This window comes from Stylophora pistillata, chromosome 6, assembly GCF_964205215.1.
Source record: "Stylophora pistillata chromosome 6, jaStyPist1.2, whole genome shotgun sequence".
Taxonomy (NCBI): Eukaryota; Metazoa; Cnidaria; class Anthozoa; order Scleractinia; family Pocilloporidae; genus Stylophora; species Stylophora pistillata.
Window position 1 is genome coordinate 24,130,836 of NC_142524.1, and position 13,517 is coordinate 24,144,352.

General features: G+C 38.0%; 1 long non-coding RNA gene across 1 annotated transcript; it reads right to left on the bottom strand.

The window, feature by feature from the left end:
• Positions 1-9,757: 9,757 nt before the first annotated feature.
• Positions 9,758-12,148, bottom strand: LOC111329828 (uncharacterized). Its single transcript, XR_002694747.2, has 2 exons — positions 10,241-12,148; positions 9,758-9,996 (listed from the first exon to the last, which is right to left on the bottom strand). It is a non-coding gene; the product is annotated as an uncharacterized LOC111329828 (long non-coding RNA).
• Positions 12,149-13,517: the final 1,369 nt, after the last annotated feature.

Here is a 13,517-nt window from a genome sequence, read left to right on the forward strand (position 1 = left end):
GGTCACCCTATCAGGCATTACGGTCAGGGTGTCATCGACGTACCTCCGGTAATAGCGCGGAAGTTGACCGTGTCGTTCGAGGTTTTCCTCAATCGAGCACATGAAGACGTTAGCCAGCAACGGTCCAACGGTGCACGGTGCTTAACCGTGCACCAAAGATTGAGAGTAAGGTCTACATCAAAAGAACCAACACGGGTCTCCTTCTGCATTTCCAGAGTCATGTTGACATTAAGTACAAGCGCAGCCTAGTCAACACCATGGTGGATCGCGCTTATCGATTATCTTCTAACTGGTCTTTCTTCTCCGAGGAATGTGACCGCCTTAGAGGGGTTTTTCATAACTTGAAATACCCAAAGCCACTGGTTGAAACTACAATCAAGCGGTTCGTTGAGAGAAGGATTTCATCTGCAGAACCCTGTCCATCACCAGACGTACCATCGGAGACTGTGAGATTAGTGTTACCCTTCAAGGACCAGTCGTCAGCTAATCATGTTAAACAACAACTGAACAGTCTAAGCTCGAAGTTAAGCGTGACTGTCCAACCAGTGTTCGTTAGCCCTAAGCTCGATCAACAGCTTAAGCAACACGAAATTAAGCCCCCTATTGTTAACCAACAATGTGTCGTTTATGAATTTAAATGTAACCTGTGTGATGCAGGGTATGTGGGCTATACTCGTGGTCACTTACACGAGCGCGTAGAAGGGCACACAAGGAAATCATCTTCTATCTACAAACACTACCACCTCCAGCACAATAGTGAAATGCCTGAACGCTTGATCGAGCAATTCAACGTCATCACGAAATGTAACGGCAAATTTGATTGCCTTGTTAATGAAATGTTGTATATTCGCATGCGTAAGCCAACACTGAACGTGCAAACGGATTCCATCCGCGCCAAGGTGTTTGTTTAAGCCGTTCAGTCTAATTTATGCTATTCTTGTACCTTTCCTTATTTGCATGTTTTTAAACTAGTCTCTTGATAATGGAGTCACGATGACCCCGAAACGTCGAGTAATAAATCTTTCCTGGTTTTTTCTATGCCTTTGCTTTAGCAAATCCCTGCTGATCAAATCCTATAAAAAGACTTTTTTTTTTTTTTTTAAAGTTGCGTAAGTGCCAGTTGCTCGACATACATGCGTGGACCGAGCGACGAAATAGCTTCACGGGATTGGAACAGTTTCAGTTACAGCAAATTATACAAACTGAAATCTTGAGAGATTTAGACTTACATCTCATCTAACGTTTAAAGCGACATATCAATGCTTGCAATCGTTATGTTTTATACGAACCTCGCAAACTTTTAAACACGTTCTCTTGTGATACCTGCGAAAGTATTCAGTATAATTTCCGCTAAGATTTGGCGGACAATCTGATCGATTTCTCTTACATTGAGTGCTGAAACTGAAACTTTTCAACTCGGGCAAAGCTTCGTCGCACGGCCCAAACAAGCTTAGCGAGCAACAGAGCTTGTTGTATATGTGCGTGTTAAAACACACGAAAGGACTCCAAAGGCCACTTCACTCTGATTGGGCAGAAAAACACAAAGATTTTCTGGCACCAATCAAATGCCAGACCGACTGCGACCGTTTGGAACTAGTCTTGTAAGACAATGTCCCCAGGGGCTCTTCTGCCCTTAACTTGAAATCGACTCACAGCCCATGGGTCTCCGAGGATGGTGCCGTCTATAAGCCGAGACCAAAACTTTTGTTGAAATATTGTAAAAAGGTCCACGCGAGTTGTTAACCGAGACGAATAATGAGCTTAAAATGTCAGCAAAACGAGCTGTATTCAAAGTATCCTGTATTAGATCAAACACTTCTGAAGTAGTTTTCCCCTTTTCTGGGCAGAGTAGTCAGGATAAAATGCAATGTTGGGAAGCAAAGCCTCAGCTGATTTCTGTCAGATGAACAGCTGTGTATGTAAAGATAACTAATTAAAAAAAAATTAAAATTATCCAAACAAAATATAAAAAGAAAAGAAATAAAAAAGAAACTAAAAAAAATAGAAAACAATTAACAATAAAAAATTAATAAATAAATAAAAAATTAATAAAATATATAAATAAAAAAATATGAATAAATAAATATGATATTAAAAATAAAGATAACTGATCAATAAAATAAAAATTTTTGGAAAAAATAAATTAATTCACGGTGGCTCTGCAGCTTTTTCCTGTGGCACGCATGGGCCACCATACTGCTGTTTCTGATTGGCCAGTTGTGGATGTTATCAAAACAAGTCAAAGCAGTTTACTATAAATCTCACTTTTATTCATTCTTAACGGATAAATTCTATGGCTAAAGGTAAACAGCGATTCAAAGTGAAGCGGGCTTGAGAAGAAATTCCAGAGGAGATGATGGAGAAATGATCTATAACATGCATATGCGGGATTTCGAACGTGCTCAACGGCACAGAAGATGATAACATTCACACGGGTGAAATTGCCCGAACTAGCGGACGACAGGATGGTCTTGACCAGACAGCAAAGAAGACGACGAATTATCACTCATTCTTGAAGTTATCACTTAACACAACGGCTCCATTCAAATAAAAGTAATCGGGTAGCTATGATTTTGCGTAAGAATAGTAATTTGTGTAGGTTGATGATCTCGCGGCTCTTAGCGGAATTTACATTAGATTTACGGTATTCTTTAGTAGGAATTTTGTTTTTTAAAGAAATACTCGGCCGTAAGCCGAACCCCCAGTCTTGTTAACGTTTGATTAGTTCTCAGTGTATTTTCGTGCAAAAATCGCTCAGCTTCTGGGAAAATAAATATGGTACATTTCAAGCCGGAGGATTTCTCAACCGATCGGCTCTCTCGTATCTTCCATTACAGCCGGTGATTTAAGACAATCAGTGCATTCTTTGCTCTTTTGACAACAATAGCCTTCTTTAAAATTTAACAAGAACTCGTTGCATCAATGGCCAGAACAACACCTAATAACATTCGCAAAATAAATTAGAAGACTGATTACAGTTTGTAAATTCCCGCTAGAAAGATCTAAGACGATGCGCTGATTACAAAATTTATGTTTGTGCTTCTGTCCAACCATATCAAACAAAGTACAAGTTTTTTGCTTCAAAACTAAGTCTTACATCAGAACATTCCCTTACAAGTTTCGCAGAAATATTATCCATTCCAGTCGTTTTTGACTTGCAGAGCCTTGATAGTAGTGCAAAAACATGCCGTGTTGGTGTTGTTTTTTTCAAAAACAAAATTTTTATCAGTTTCAGGAAGAAATTCTTCCAAGGATTTATCAACTTCTGTCACGTCTCTACTAAGGCTTGGTCCAATTTCTGTGAAAAATGAGTTTAGCATTTCTGCTATATCTGATTGATTTCCAGAATTTATCTCATTATATTCCATCTCATTAATAACAGTTTTATTGGACTTTCGCGAGGTCAGTTCATTGATTGTTTTTTTCTCATTTTGGAGGCTGAAGGCCTCCATCCTGAAAACAATCATCAGTAACTGACGATGACGCTGGATAACTCTCCCCCACCCCCCACCCCACCCCCAAAAAAGACAAAACAATAAATGACTATGTTGGAAGCCAAGAATTTAATCGCCCTTTGACAAAATATCAATTGAATGTGTCGATATGATGCATATTATTTATTAATATTATTCATTAATGCTTACCTATCGAATATTTAAAATCTACAGACGATAATTTTGAGGATTTTCTTGGATATATAATTGGATATATCAGAGAAAAAAGTGCGAAGCCTAAAGACGCAGGTTGAGAAAGCATGTAAAAGACTTTCGCTAGGCATACAGTATAGTTCGCGCTGTTTCATTCATGCTAAATACTTTGGAACACCGTCAAAGTTCATTTGAAACGCTGGCAAGTTGCAGATGAAATCGAAATTTTTTATCATCTCGTCATGAGCTCTAGTGTCATTGGTTTAAGAGCATTATGCACAGGTTATTGTTCTCGGATGATCTCCTGTAAGCAGTATTTTTATCCAATAAAGGAGTACCCTGAAAATTGTGAACTACTCTTTCACGATTGCTATCGAGTGAATTTACAAAGTCTTTCCTATCACTTTTCATCAGATAACACTCACATTTCCTGCCCCTGAGTGGTACCGAGAACCTCCTATGGCTCATAGACTATTTACCATGTTTACCTTTTAGTAAAGACGCCGAATTACTGGATTATGATGAATTCATGATAACTATACCTATCACTCAATCCATTCATACATTGGATGAATTGGCGCTTGTCAATTTTCAGTTCATTAAAGCCTGCATTTGTATTTGTTCGTAGCGCTCTTGCTAAGAAAAAGGCCTATCTTAAAATATCTCTCCACTCCTTATTTCTGATTTGGACTTCCCATTTTTTTTTTTTTTTTTTTTTTTGGTGCGTTTTACTTTTTATTCGTTTGAAATGATGATCCATACTTGGAATATATCACTCGAGGAAATTCATACTTAATTTCCGAAGTAGATCATCAATTTTTTAAAGACATTTTACTTGCCATTAACAGACGCGTTTTCAAATTAAACAGCTGAAAACTTGTCACCCAAAGTATAAGCTTCATTGTTATTCTTTATGCGACGTAGATGGTGACTGTTCAAAGAAAAAATTGCGAGAAAGTTTCAGGAAAAACGAAATTGATTAATTCATCTGTATCGATTAGAAAGGTACGATCATCATAACGGGTAGAGAGAGTTAGGAAAGGAGTAGCATCAAAGTCAAACAAACAAACAAACAAACGAAGAAATGAACTCTACCGGCAAAATTCGAAATATTCTATTTATTCAGTTAGATTAACGAGGAAAACCCAAGAAGGTTATTTAAGTTAATTAAAATTAAAAAAAAAAAAAAAAGGCATGATCTAAAAACTCTTACAATTCAAATTAAGGTCTTTTTATTCGCCCAGTCGCTCGAATCATCATAACAAAGCAATTAAAGAATTCGGCCTTTAAAAAAGACTTCATAGACAATTTGTCTCTTCCTTCCTTTCCACCCAAACGCGCCATTTTTATGGGATTATATGAGTTTCCAACGGTTTCACCAGTCTATGAAAACCCCCTTAACTTAATTCAACTATGGTTAAACGATCGTACGGTAAACAGTCGGTTGCTGAGGTGTCACCTCATAGTTTGTCTATTCAAAAAAAGTTAGCCTACAACATTTCAAGTTCTTTTTCACCATCGTCACCATTCCATTATGTCTATTTTCCGCATGTGATTTATTCGCATCTTATTTCAAAGTTACTGTCACAGGTAAATCTTCACGGCGCTCAAAACCCTGTCAGCGTAGCGTCATGTGTTTTTCTAAAAAATTAGCCGACACAGACATTTTAAACGAAATCGTCACACGAGGACGTTTGAATTGACTGTGAATAGACTCCAGACTAAACAAAAGTTTTCTTGAGCTTCGGCCTACTAATTCCCGTCTTCCTCTGCAGACAGCCTTTCATTAGTCAATAACTCGCTCCAAGCGTAAGGGAGTCATGCTGTTATTCTTGCGCAGTCGTCAATCTTCACCATTAGCAATAATCAATATATTGTTGAAAAAACGCCTGTATGGTGGCTCCGACCGTCCTCTTTGCAATTTGGAAACAGCGGGTGTTGTAGAACAAAGAAGAAACACCTGAAATATTTTCTGATCTGGTGGTAATAAAAACCTGCTTCGTTCTCCTGGCTCAACAAACAAACCTGGCCAACGTCCTGAAGGTCGACATGATGCACAGGAGAATGTTTTTTGGAATACTTATTTTGTCTCTTCTTCTCATTAACAACAGCTTTGGAATTAAAATGTTTTGCGCTAAAAACGATCCAAGACCAGTAAAGTTTCTCTGTTTTATCGTTTGTAAAGTACCTATTCTGCTTTATCGGAATTACCAGTTAAGTAAACCAGTTCTATCTCATATTTATGATCAAGTTCGAGTCTTATTTGGGAAAAAATGCCTCTCTCTCTCTGTCCTTAAAATCAGGTTTTGTGGAAGCACCAACAACCATTGAATCATTGATATCGTAAGATTAGCAAACAGCTTGTTACACCAGCCTTTTAAAAATTTCGTCATCTGATTCAAAGGTGGTTCTTTCTTATCCCTTATTTAAGTTATAGAGAGTATTCGCGTTTTTTATGTGACATATCTCATTTCACAGAACTGTAAGAAAAGTCTGGCCAAAAGACAGATATGTTCGATTGCCAGGCGCGTGGACTGTGAAAAATTTCTACGTGACCAGCCTGAGGATGATGCAACCTTTGAAACTCAGTAGACATGGACCTGAATTTGATGTAGATCATTTGTGAAAAGCTTTCAACAATGAATAAAATGAAAACAGCCGTACTGCACTGCAAAGAGTGCTTTAGTTTATTTTTTAATCGCCTACAACTACTAGCAGATGCTGTGTTACTCGTCTCCAACTTTTCAGTTTTGAAATCAAACAAATTTGGACATTTCATTATATTGAACACTCCGTAAGTTTTCCTTGTTAGCGAGTTGTAAAGTATTCAATTCTGAGTGATATTCACCCGTTTACAGACGGAAAGAAGTCCTTTTAATTTGACCATGTTGTTTCGTAGTTCGTGCGAAGTACTCCTGAAAACGCAGAAGGTCGGTAGTAGTGAATCATGATTAAATAACGGGATTTGGAACTCTCTGGAATGATGATCTCCCATTCGTCTCTAATTCCCATGTCCCAGGAAATAAACTCCTGCTCCCCTCAGCTTTTCCAATAGACGCAGGGAAGTGTCAAAGTTTTTCAGAATGTTCCTTGTGAGGTCCGTTGTTCAGTGTTTAAGTGTGAAAGCTTTAGTAAAATAGTTATTCAAATAAATTCCTACAAGTCGAGAATCAACCCTTAAAGTCTGCTCAGTCGAGATATATTCATTGATGAGACGGAGAAACTCGTAGTCTTCCTAACTATCCCTAAAGGCGGTTTTCAATCATGCAGATATGTAAATTTACTGGAACAAAACAAATGCCCTTTCATAAAAAGGAGAGTTCAACTCTCATAAGACTGATTCGAAAACAAACATAGCCGCCATGGCGTCACATGAGAACGATCTTTAATTGTGGTGGATTAATATGTTGATTGGGGCACCAACTCAGTAAAAGGAAAGGGTAAACCTACAAAATTTCACCTGTCCTGCGTAGATTTCCTGATTTATTTTCTAAAGAAAATACATTGCCTAACTCTTTAATGAAAAGCTTTGTATCGGCTCGGGTCTATTTAAGATAGACTTGTTTCAAGAAAAATAATTGCAAAAAAATTAAGGTAAAAAGTTGTTTTCAAATGTTTTCTATTTTCATCTCAGATTTGATCAAGTCACTGATCTTACGTTTTTTGTCAGAACGGTTCTTCCTCTCTCTCGAATTGAGAAGGGTAATTTGAATAGCGCTTGATTCAAACGTCAGTCGTTATGGGGCATTTTTCCGCTGACAGTTAATGGACAGCTAATAGCATGATTTCGAGTGCAATTTGGTATAAGAAAACAAAATTGCACGAGCCCGCGGGGCGATTACAATTTGTAGTCTTCAAAAGTTTACAAGTGCCTATTTTCACCAAATCGCACCCAAAATTATGTCGCTACTTGTAAATAATTCACATGGATAATGCATCACAGAAATCAAGACAGACAAACTTTTGACAGCGTGCGCGTTTTATTTGTGTTTTACACTCGTCAGAAGCGCGTCAGATCATTTCTTCTTGTATATTATTACAGGATTAATTTGTAAGAAATGATAAGGGAAAGGAGAACAAAGGGAAAAAAATATCAGTTTTTTTTTTTTAATATTTACTTTACTAGTAATTTCTTCAACGTAGGATCTTTGGATCAAAAGAAATGAGAGCAGGACCAGGATGCTCAGCGCCCACATCTCCTTGCTGCTTTTCCTATAGAAACAGTTAGCTTAACGCCGGAGTCAGTTTGATGAGGATAGAAAGCGCAATGAGCCTAGTTCATGAGAAGAGGTTCTTTGAATGCTTTTTTTCTTTTTACAGCTTGTTGTGATATGTATGACGATATTGGTGAGATTGTTTTCGCTCGCATCATATCAGGTTTTAAGTAAAGGAGCCAAAGAAACCATTAGTTCAAATTGAAACACCTGAATGCTTGTCTTCCGTAAATTTCAGTTCGCATGAAATTTTCTGACGCACCATATGAGTTTCACCTACGCCATGACACAACGACGAGGTTGTGTTCAATCGATTCATCTCTCATTTCTCTTAAAGCTTTTTTTTTCTTCGATAGCAGTAGAGATCAATACAGTGGGATCTGCAAACTTCCTGCTTGAGCTGCTTTTGGAAATGATGCTTTAAAAACCTGTTGTCTCTTAAATATCAAACACATTTCCTCTGACTTTAAGTTATAACTATTCCATCCCTTTAACCACTCTTATTTGTTAATCAGTGACACTCTCCTTGACCAGGCAGAAGGATTTTTTACTTAGTAGGACACATTTTGAAATTCAAATGAGTCGATCGAAAAATTAAGTGACAGAAACAGTCGTTTTGCATATTTTCTAACTGCAAGAAAAGTATTTATTACTGCGGTGCAGCACGTGCATTCTGGGATCGTTAATGATGAGACAGAGTATAATAGATTTGTATAATGGTCTTACTGATGAAACGACCATTTTTGGTTGCCAATGGTCAGTCTCTTAGTAAAAAAATTTATTCTTGAGAAGGCTGTTTTACAATAAGATTGAACAAAGGCAATGGAGCATTTCAACGTTATAGTAGGGGAGGGGAGAGTGGTGGAATCCATTATGCACTGGACCAATCGCTTACCCTGTCGAGAAACTGCACGTGAATTCTACCATAGTCAAGGGATCATTAATGATGAGACAGAGTAGAATCTTAGTATTTCCGTAAGGGCGATTTCAATCAGTTGGTATGTATCAGGAACCCGTAATGGGCTCCTGTATGCACCTACGAAAATTTATTCGAGCAAAGAAACTGTTCGGCATAAGAAAATAGTTAAAATCTGAATTGGTTAATGGTAACCAACAAGGCCATCGTGACGTCATGCGAAAATGGTCGTTGCTTTAGGCGGATTAAAATTTTACCCAGGGCGGCAGCAACAGGAGAGAGTTGAATCTATGCAATTTCTCCTTTACTGCGTGGATTTTCTGATTTAGCTCATTAAGATAATACATAGACTTGCTTCAGCCTGAATAAATTTACAAGGGCTTGTGTCTTTTTTTTCGAACGCTTTTCATTCCACTAATTTATTCTTGTTTTTCAGGTTGCCATGTTCCCACCAATAACGTAGCTCTATTTTCCTGCCTTTAAAGCACACACAACCCACAATTCCTCTATTCGCTCCGACGAAGGACTAACGCTTAAAACGTCAGCTTTTGTAATCGTTACGGTGGCCAATTTACCATTTCAACTTTGTTGATATATCCAAATTATTTCGTTACCCCCACCGACGCAGCCCAAACAGTTTTTTTCGAAACTATCACTCTTTTTAAGATCGATCTGTCGTCCTTTGCCAAAATCAAATGCAAAAAAATATTTCTAAGTACTGTTTCTTCTCTTTCCTTTTTTTTTTTTTCTTTTTAATCAAAGTTTGATTTCGTACTTAAAGTTTCTGATCTTTTTCTTTTACCTAATAGTTTTTTCTTGTCCCTCCAAATTAGAAGGGTAAATTGAGAAGGGTTCGATGCAAACGCCGGTTCTCGTTCGTTATGAGGCATTTATCCGCGGGCAGTTACTGGACATTATAGCATTGAGTTGTACGAAATAATAAGTTAAAGTAGAACAAAGACAAAAATCAAAAACAAAAATAACTGACAATGCTTTTCTTTTTGTGGACTTACTTTACTGGTAGATTTTGAAAGATCTAAACAACGTTTTACGATTTTAAAGTTTAAAACATCTTCTAAGCTTAGTAAATCCCTTATTTCTGGCTCTCGAAGTCGGGGTAGTCGTGCTGTAGCATTTGATCACAACTCAGCCTTCGAGCGGCGGAACAGATTCGCCGCGCATCCTTTTTCATGATTTTTGCTTTGACCGCTTTGCACACCTACAAAGAAAGAAAGAAAATTGCTGACGTAACTGATAACGTGTGGTCCTACAAACTGGAAATGCATTTCCATGCTCAAGAAAAGGCGAATTTGCTATACAAATAATGATCGGAGATAATGTTTGTTTGTTTTTTTTTTTTGTTGTTGTTGTTTCTTTTCCTAGTTCTCGCTTTCTACACACGCTGGTCTCATTTGGAAAGAATCGCATCATTATCTTTTATCGAAACAAATAAGGTTATTTACTGGCCTTTTGTCGTTTGTAGCGCACGCGTGTGCGATTCCTTCCACATAGCATCCCTGGATGAGAAGGATTGAGAGCAGGAAAAGAATGTTGAGTGCCATTTTTGCTTCCATCTCCTTGTTACCTTCCTAATAGAAATAAACAACGTTGCGGTGGAGTCACTTTGGTTACGATACAGAGAGGTATGAGCCTCATTTATACATTTTGGCTCATTGAATGTTTGTCTCGCATTTGTCGTGAGCCGCCCACCATGATATTTATGGGATCATTTTTCCTCGCATGATATTAGGTTTTAAGTAAATACGAGAAAGTAGCCAAAGGGAAGTGTTAAGAAAAAGCCATTAGTTTTAATTGAAACACCTGTGTGTTTGTCTTCAGTAAATTTCCGTTTACAACAATTTTCTGACTTATTAAATGAGTTAAACGCTAGGCAAGTCATAATGATTCAACACTTCCAGCCGCTCGTAGTTGTTTTAGTCTCTGACACTTCCCTTTATCGTGCAGATTGGACTTTTACGAAACAGTTCTTGTCTTGAATTTAAGTTAACCCTCTTCTCTCGAACCCATAAATCAATCTAAACGTGAGAGAAGCCACAGAGACCAGGAGTGGTTTTGCATATTTTCTAAATGCACAAAACTGCAATAATTATCTATATACGTCAATGTACTTAGTCAAATTTAGCGATCAGCTCGTTTGCATTCTAACTGTGGAAGGACGAGTCCTTAAAACAGTGTGACTTTTTCCAGCAACGATTTGCCAGCTTTTTTTCCCTTTCGAAGAGAGAGCAAACTAGCGTTTTATAACTTTCCTCTCGCCTAGCGCTTCTCTGGTAAGTTGGATGAAGCCAGCTTCCTCTGTAAACTGCTGCATGTCACCTGTTAAAGACGATTTCACCTGCCTTTTGCTTTTTTGTCAAGGTACTGCAATTTAATTTATTCATGATCACTACTTACGCAAACAACTTCGTTAAAGATCGAAGTTGTCAAAAAGCAATTAACCGCAAATACCGTTTTCCGACACATCCCTCTATGAACCTCGTTTGGCGCGTGCTAAATAATTCAAAAGTGATGTTTGCTAATATCGCAGTTAGCAAGAATTAGTCTCCTGACAGCGCTCCCATACTTATTTTCGTTCCCGTTGTATCCGTTCACAAAAAGAAAAAAGCATAAATTATCACATTATGATCTCGCGTGGGTTTTGTCGACCGGGACATTCCGCGCTAAAACGCGAACAAGGCAAAAATATAACTTGTTCCAATAATTAACCCCATCAGAAAACCGAAGCCTCCAGGTTCGTGAAGGTGACAAGAGAGGAGAGAAAAGGCAGTGAAACTTATCACAGAGTGCATTATGGAGGGGTGGGGCTGTATAGAAAAATGATTGTTCTAAGAAAAACTCAATTTTTTGATATTCTACAAGCGACGATTGATCCCTCCCTCGTTTCCCATGAAGGCGATGTAATCCCCCGCCCATAAAACTCTCCGACTCCCCTCCCCGTCGATAAAAAATGAATATCTGTTATTAGTATATACTAAAACAGTGGATAGCGTTGAAGGCGCGCTCTGATTGGCTAGTCAAACTCCGAATATCCTTTGCTATTTACCTCCGAGCAACTCGAGAAAAAGTGGCGTGCCGGTTTGCATCCGTGACAAGCGAATAAATCACTCAAATAACAACGAAGCAGTCCCTGAAAACACAGAGAAAGCGACTAAATTTGGTTTGGCTGTGTTTAAATGTAATGGTAACCGGGAGTTTATCGATAAAAACCAGTGAAAAAGGTTTTGTTTACAAATGCAAATTAATCTTGCGTAACCTCACTTGTTTACTTGAAAATCAAAGTTGAATGGTATTTTTTACAGAATGGTTTCAAATACAAAAAGAGTTTGCAACACCATTTGAAGAAATGTCGCCACCAGAGCTAAACAAAATGTCTTCAGAAATTTTATCTGTCAGCTAAAAAAACGAGACGGCAGTTTTTACGACAAAAAAATCACTTACCGCGATCCGAGCCGCGTTGGATCGTTACTCGCGGGAAAATGTTGAAATTTTGGAATCGTATGAATTAAAATCAATTTTTGGTGGTGTATATTATCCCACTGTTTTAGTATATACTAAAACAACTATTCACCTCAGTGTCGGTGGTTAGCGGTGTATATTTACCGAGCCGCAAAGCGGCTCGGTAAATATCCCCCACTAACCACCTCCACTTCGGTGGATAGTTGTTAATTAACCCGATTTGAGGCACCTGAAGAGAAATTGAAACCATGCTTTTGTCGCGAGAAAGGTTAATCAGGTGTAGAGGAAGATAAAAGCTGACCGAGTATGTTGCATAAATTGACCAAAGAGGTTCTTCTTTGGGAAAAACAGGTGGAGGAAGGTTTCAAGCACGGAAGTCATCCTAATAAATTCCCAAGGAACAGGAAGATGATATTCATATAACAATTTAAACAATTTTTATTTCAATGTATTTTCGTCCATGCGCACACCTTCAGTATGGGTCAAGTTGTTACGAACACTACTCTATCACCAATTTGAACAAACAGTTAGGTGTAAGAGTTCGACTTATTAATAATATCTTCTATTGAGGTTTCATAGTGACTGCAAGAGTGGATTCTACAAATGAATGAGAATAGAAACAACTAAGATAACATGAGAATTACTGTGTCTAAAATGTTACTGGTAACTCAGATGTTTAGGATTAGCCTCAATCGACTTTTGACTTCCCCGAACTCCTCGGTTTTTAGGCCACAACGGACAACCGCATGCTTCGTGCTTTGACTGTAGCAAAGGCGTTGAATCCAATAAAGCAACTTCATTATTTAAGGCACAAAGTGAAGAACAAATGACGCGCGAATCAAGAACAAATATCACGTGATATTTGGACAGTTCGTTATCTTGCAATGTCTATTTTTTTGTACCTATTTAACCGGTTGGCTGCGCTTGCTACGCCTCTCCGTCTGCTTCGTTATTCCCATCTTTCAGTAAGAAATTCGCATAAAATAAAACAGTTACTCGTTATTTGTATTTTGAGTCGCCCGGCGGGCTCATTAAAAACACGGCAGAGCTCGTTAAAGTACTCAGAGATACCACACACCAAAACGCCTAATAGGAATAATCTACGTTTTCAAACCCAATTACCATGGGGAGGATAATAAACAATATGGCATTTCCTTTTCCTCGAGGGAATTTTCTTCGTGAGATATTTAGTTTTTAATTTTGAGAAAGACGTTATCAGATGCAGATATCTTGGAGTAACACCTTTGAAGACAGCTGAAAAGT